Source organism: Trichechus manatus, unplaced genomic scaffold (assembly GCF_000243295.1).
Source record: "Trichechus manatus latirostris isolate Lorelei unplaced genomic scaffold, TriManLat1.0 scaffold00049, whole genome shotgun sequence".
NCBI lineage: Eukaryota > Metazoa > Chordata > Mammalia > Sirenia > Trichechidae > Trichechus > Trichechus manatus.
The window spans coordinates 16,733,675-16,741,074 of NW_004443985.1; the positions used below are offsets into that span (position 1 = coordinate 16,733,675).

A 7,400-nucleotide genomic window follows, 5' to 3' on the forward strand; every position below is an offset into this window, starting at 1 on the left:
TTCTTCAAGAAGAGCTCATGAGAAAAATATTCTCTGAGTTATTGTATGTTTAGCCCTGATTTTCTGTATAAAGCTAGCTTGGCTGGCTATAAATTTTTTTGCTCACTCTTTACTTTGATGATCTTAAAGTTATTGCTTACTGTCTTTTTGTATTAAATGAGGCTGTAGAAAAATCGGAGGTTAGTTCTTTCCCTTATATGTCTCTTGATTTATTTGCCTGACAACCCAAATTATTATTTTTTAAATCTTTCAAGCCCAATACATTTACTAGAATTTGTCTCAGTGTTGACTGTTCTGGGTCAATTTTTTTTGGACACATACTTTGTCATTTCATTATGTATATTCAAGTGTTCTTTTATTTAAGAGATTTTTCTTTAATTATAACTTTAAATAATTGTTCTAATCTGTTGTTTTTTTTAAAGACAGTTATACAGGTGGTGGATCTTATTTGCCTGAAATCAGGACTTCCAACTGGTTTGTTCTGGTTTCAGCCCCTGTTGAGAATTTGCATTTCTAACAAGTCTCCAGGAGATGCTAATGCTGCTTGTTATGGACCAATTCTGAGAACCACTAGTAGAGCAGTGGTTCTCAAAATCTATTATACGGAAGAATCACTTGGGGATCTTATTAAAGTGTAACTTCTGATTTAGTATATCTGGCATGGAAATGCAGATTCTCATCCGGGGTTCGAAATGGACCAAAGCAGTGTGAAGCCCTGCTTGAAATCCATCCATTGATCCCTCTTTATTTTAACTTTTTCTTTATTTCTCTCATTTTGGTTGCTTTTCTAATTTCTGTAATCTATGATAATCACTGCTGTTTCTGTGATGTTCTCTTGTTTCATTTTAATTTTTTCCTCATTTACATAATGCTTTTTTCCTTCAACTTTTTCCTCAGTTCTCCCAATACTTATTTCATTTCATTCCCTTTCCTCATTATTTCCTCATTTTCTCCTCTGAATTTTACGTTTCTGTTTGTGGTTTTTCTTTTTAGGGAAAGTTTAGTTTTTCTGAAAAAAATTAATGGTAAAATACTTTTTCATTTATTCTGTAACATGTTTCTCTGGGGCTTTTTTGTTTCATAAGTTTTGCTACTCTTTGCCACCCTTTTTCTTATAGTATCATTGTATTGAGCTTGTGCTAGCAATCTTTGACTCCTCATTAGAGAATGTTACAAGAACGCCCTTTAGGGAGATTATCAGTCTGGGGTGTTTTGAGATCTGCTGTTGTTGTTGTTGGGCACCGTTTAGTTGAATTCTGACTCAGTAGAAACCCCATGTGACAGAGTAGGACTGCTTCAGCTCCAGGATATTTCACAACTGTCCTTTAGTCTTTGCACTTGTCTCCCATGGAGCTCCTGCCCCTCTCTATCTCCTCCTCATCTTCCCTACACCTCTCAGCTCTTACAAAGAACATGGATCTCACTTTAGGGTCAGCCCTTCCTCCATGAAGGATATTTTTATTGGCTTATTCTGAGATCACCTGCCACTGTTGTTGCTGTTGTTAGATGCTGTTGAGTTGATTCTGGACCCTATTGCACCCTGTGTACAACAGAGCGAAGCACTGTCTGGTCCTGCACCAGCCTCACACTCATTGCTGTGTTTGAGCCCGTTGTTGCAGCCCCTGTGCCAATCCATCTCATCAAGGGTCTTCCTCTGCCATTGGCCCTAACCTATTTACTCACCTCTACATGGCCCTTGCTGTACTTCCTGACACACCTCTAGAATTTTTCTTATACAGTTTTGCCTGCATATTCTTTGATCGCCTTTTCAAAGAGAATAGAAAGAGACATCAGTCTTTCCCCTATAATGGCTTAGCAACATTTCTTTTTTATTGTTCATTGTTTGAAAAGTTTCTTCCAATTCTCAACTTGTTGATAATGATATGGTCACTTATTGATAATGATACATTCATTTGCAGAGTTGTCAAATTTGGCAAAACTTGTATCAGATTTCTTTCATATATGAAATGTAAGATTTGGAAGAATCTTCTACAGACTAGTTTTTGCCTTCTTATGTTTTATACCTATTTCTTCTCCACTTCCCACATACATCTGAGGTTGGGTAATATGGGACATGGTATATCGTGATGTGACCCCTGGCCCTACAACTTGATGTTATGCTGCTAGGTGAATCAGTACAGTGGGAAGTAGAATTCCTGGAAGCCATTATTCCACTGAGACCAACTTTACTGTCTCAGAATTGACTATGAATCACGTAAATAGATCTTACTAAATCCAAACAAAATATGTCCTCAACTTAACTCTCCGTTAGATCACAGAATTGCCTCAGGCCACTCCTACACTGACCTAAGTGAAGGAAAATACAGTGGAGAAGTCAGAGTAGAATTATACAGCAGTCTTATCTGATTGCAGCTAAAATGTCTTACTTTTGCAAATTTTAAAAACACATGTTGTGATGACCCTGATAATGAGGCCTGAAACTTATATATCTGCTTCTGGGGGTGAGGGAACAGAAAGGAAGGGTGTTTTCTTCATGGTGTGTGGTTCCTAGCAGAAGCAGCAGATCTTGAGGCGTGAGCTGGGTGGGTCCAGAATTGTATGACTATACTTCTCAGAGTAAGCAGACATGGCATGGGAGGTGACAGACATTTCTTGGCACGTAAATGACATCCAGCCCTAATTTTTAAGTCACTGTATGTTTTGCCCCTGTTTGTACAGCTTATTTCATTGGCAGTTCATTTGGTGGTGGTGGTGGTGGTGGTGGTGGTGGTGCTGATGGTGGTGATGGTGGTGATGGTGATGGTGGTGGTGGTGGTGGTGGTGGTGGTGCTGATGGTGGTGAGACTGGGAAGTGGTCGGGGAGGGGAGTCATGGCTGTACTTGTAGTCATGATGCACCTAGTGTAGAAGATCCACTAGATTTTCAAGCAGGTCCTGGAGGGCTGATATCATGTCTTATATAAATTTGTATTAATCACAGTGTCTTGTAGCCGTAGTAGGCGTTGAATACTTATTTGTTGTTTTAATATTGGACTATATTTACTTTTGAGTTATTGTCAAGGAAATAAACATAGATTAAGGAGCCCTGGTGGCACAAATGGTTAAGTGCTAGGCTGCTAACCAGAACATCAGCGGTTTGAACCCAACAGTGGCTCCACGGGAGTAAAGACCTTTAATCTGCTCCCATAAAGATTACAGCCTAGGAAATCCTATGGAGCAGTTCTACTCTGTCGTATAGGGTCGCTATGAGTCAGAATCAACTTGACATCACACAAGAACAATAACAAGAAGCAGCATATGGAACCTCAGCACCCTTGGAGAGAGTTGAGAACTAATCTTAAAGAAACATCCGGTAAAAATTTTTATAATAATATGATTTTATCTAAGAACATTTGCCAGTCGTTGGCACATACTTCCCTGGTAGTTATTTTTAAATTCCCACAGGCATTGAATATTTTGGCACAAATTGATTAACAAAACCCAAAGTAGTGACATAAGAAGGCTTCAAATATGTTTTGGCCTTAAAAGTCATTCATCAAGTGTGTTTATTTGGCTAATATATATCCAGTGTTGTGTTAGGTGCTATGGGAAAAAGATATGTCCTTCCTCTCAAGAAGTTTGTAATCCAACCTAGTGCTTCTCATGTGGGATCACCCATTGGGAATTATGAAATAAATTTAGTGAGTCACCACCAGACTAAAAATAGTAGAATAAAAAACATCAGTGTTCATTTTAGGTAGCAATAGCCAGTATCATTATGTGTCTGTGTGTGTTTGTGTGTGTATACTATTTTGAGACTATGTAAAGTATTTTTCTTAATGAGACTTGCTGTCCAAAAAGTTTGGAAAACATTGATTACTGGATGGAAAAACAATACAAGTATACCAGGAACAATTAGGACTCAGAATCATCTTAATGGCCACCATTTTAAAATATGTATGTACTAATCTTTGTACTAAGTGCCTTATTAGTCTTCACAACCACTAGGAGAAGGAAATGTATTATGTCAATTTTGCAGAATAATAGCGGTTCAGAGAGGTTCTCTGTTACACTTTGGGTCTGTTTTACTTCAGAATCTGTGTTCTTTCCACTCTGCTTGCTAATTCCTGGGACGGTAAAGCTGGCAGGCATCTTAGAGGCCATCTGGTACAATCCACTTTTCATATGTATTGGGCCAAAAGAGCAGGAAGAAGATGTGGCAGTCTGCTTCCTTAAAGATTTACAGCCTTGGAAACCTATGGGGCACTTCTACTCTGTCCTATAGGGTCGCTATGAATTGAGATTGAAGTGATGGCAGTGGGTTTGGCCTTGGCCTTGGCCTTGTGCCAAAAGATAAAAATGCTATTATTTATGAAAACCTGGTGTGTTTTCCACACTGGAGGGAAGGAACCAAATTCATCTCTGGAGAATGACTGTCTTTTTATGTCGGAAAATTCTGGAATGGCTCCTGAATGTTCTTTCCTCCCCACCATCCTCCCAGAAGATGGGAAAACTCAGGGCACTTGGGTTACACGCAGAAGAAACTGTAGCACAGAGATGTTATGTCTCTTGCATATGGTCCCCCAGCTTATCTAAGACAGACAGCATTTATATGGTATGATATGAACTCCAAGAGCAATAGTAATGATGGAGAGAGAAAGAGAGAGAGAGAGAATGAGTCCAGGCTGCCTGTTTGCAAGCATCAGCCAACAGACAACTTAGCCCAATGAGCAAAGTATATATTTGTCTCTTTTCCAAAGATAAATATGAAATATATTTTTACTGTGAAACTTTTATTACTGAACAAATATCTTTTCTCCTTGATTAGTGAGAAGAACAGAGAATTGGTAGTTCTTTGCATAAGGTATAACTAGAATCAGAGGAATTCTATCCATGTAGGAACAAATAAAAATGATTTTGATCATGAATGGCTATTCCTCACAACTGATTAAAAAGGGAAGTTAATTAAGAATTGTGATCTGATAGAAGACCAATGTGGCTGTAGAAAAGGGTTTGGGTTTTATAGTCAGACCCAGCTCTGCCATTTATTATCAGTTTGAATGTGGTCAAAACTACTTTACTTCCTTGAGTTTCTGTTTCCTTGACTTATTAATTTGAGATTATCATAATAACAATCTACTTCAGAGTGATGTTGATGAGATTATATAATATACATAAAAAATGCAAACCGTTAGCACCACCCAGGGACTTGAATGTACATAAAAGTGGCTACACTAGTGCCACTCATAGCTGAGTTATACTTAATGAAGGCATTTCTTTATCAATTTGGTCTTGCTTTAGACTTGATTCTCCAATCTTCAGTGACTTCCACTGATTGCTGAGCACCTATTCTAGGCAGGGTGCTAAGTTTGGCACTTTTATTTTGTGGGGACAGAGGCAGGTAAAGGGTCTGCTGTTTTATAACATACATTCTGTAGGGAAGACAAGCAATAAGCAAATGCATAAATAAGCAACAAAAAGCTATCCAATAGTGATGAGGAATTTGCAACAAATTAAAATAAGAGGATATGATAAAATTTTCTGGTATCTTCTTTGGTTTGTGTGGTCAGGGAAGGGAACCTTGAAGAGAAGGTTCTTCAGCCAAGATCTGAGAGATGGCAGGAGCTACCAATGTGCAGACCAGGGCAATCTAGACAGATGGAAGAGTGAACACAAAGGCATGGAGGTGGGAATGATACTGGTGTATTTAAGGAAGATGGAGGAAGCCAGTGGAGCTAGAGCATCACAGGAGAGGAGAGTGATATGGGGTCTTGGACTAGGGTGGTGGTGGAAAGTAGCACATGGATTCAGGATGTATTTGGAGATTAACTGGATATAGAGTTAAGAGAAGACTAGAAATCAAGGATAACTCCTAGATTTTTAGTTTCAGCAATGAAGTGGAAGCTTCATTTACTGAGATGAAAGGTTCTAGGGGAAGAGCAGGTTTTGGGCAGAAAAAAAAATCGAGCATCATGGAACATTTGAGATGCTTATTTGGCATCCAAGTAGAAAATGTGGAAAACCCAAATTTCAGGGGTGAGAACATGAATGTAGATTTTGGCATTATCAACACGTTGATGGTTTTTAAAGCCATGGTACTGAGCTGAGAGTACACAGACAATTCAGCTCAGGATGGCCTGGGCTCATCTTGAACATTCTGAACTCAAGCAGATAGGATGAACCAGCGCAATGGCTGAAGTCAAACCAGAGCAGTAGATGAAGAAAGAGGGACCAGAGAAGGAAACTATGATCTCTTCTTCTTAGGCGTCTTCTCATAGCTGTGGCCAGTAGCTTCCTTTGACTTTTCCTCTCTTTTGTTATATCGGCGTTCTTGGGCAATTAGTTTATAGAGAAGGAAAATTTGGGGTGGTTCCAGATTCTACCCCCTTTCCTAGCAGATTCTCCATTTCTGTTTTTTGCCTTGTATTCGTATGAAATATTCACTTTCAATTATTCACTTTCTAGGTGAACACAGATGTATGTTGCTTATCTTTCACAACAGAATAATAAAAAAAAAATGTTTATACTTTCATCGAGAGCGTTACTGCTCAGTTACCACTATTGACTGCAGCGTAGAACATTTATTTACCTGGGCACATACTTACCTTTGAGTTGCATACACCACTCCAAGGGATGCCAGGAAAAATGTTGTATGTCACTTTAAGACAAATTAGAGCCATAAAATCTAACCTGCTGTTACAATTTTTGTACTTACGATTTAGACTCCATTTCACATGTTTTATGTCTAGTTTTATGTCAGCACTCTTACCATCAGCACCTCTGGGCACAAGCACAAAAGCACTGCTTACAAAAACAACAGATTGGCAAAACCCAGCCTCCATGACTAACCCCCATCACCCTTTCTCAGGCACAAGCTTGAGTCAATAGAGGAATCTCCTTCTGTGAACCCTAAAAGCTTACACACTTGGACTCCTAATGAACCAACTTAGAAGGAAAATATTTGATTCAGGGACCTTGTAAGCCTATAGTTCTTGTGCTCAAAGTTAGGACCCATTGGAAAACTCGTCTAGTGTTAATAATCAATTTATTTATTTATTTATTTTTAATTGTACTTCAGGTGAAGGCTTACAGAACAAATAGTTTCTCGTGAAACAGTTTGTTTTATGACATTGGTTAACAACAAAAATATGGAATGCTTCACGAATTTGCGTGTCATCCTTGCGCAGGGGCCATGATAATCTTCTCTGTATTGTTCCAATTTTAGTATATGTGCTGCCGAAGCAAACACTAATAATCAATTTAAGTTTTATAAAACACAAGCAAGAATCAGTTAGCTACTGTGTGGTAATAATGCTACTACTACTAAATACAATAGTAACAGTTAAATAGCATGTGTGTCTTAGGCCGAGTTCTCTAGAGAAGCAAAACCAGTAAAGCATATAAATATATGTATATAAGGATTAATATCAAAGCAGCTCACATGATTGTAGAGGCTGGAAC

The 7,400-nt window shown here is 38.5% G+C and overlaps 1 non-coding gene across 1 annotated transcript; it reads right to left on the reverse strand.

Annotated features, from left to right (window-relative positions):
- Nucleotides 1–7,081: 7,081 nt before the first annotated feature.
- Nucleotides 7,082–7,188, reverse strand: LOC111820770 (U6 spliceosomal RNA). The gene has a single exon (XR_002824292.1). It is a non-coding gene; the product is annotated as a U6 spliceosomal RNA (small nuclear RNA).
- Between the last annotated feature and the right edge of the window lie 212 nt (nt 7,189–7,400).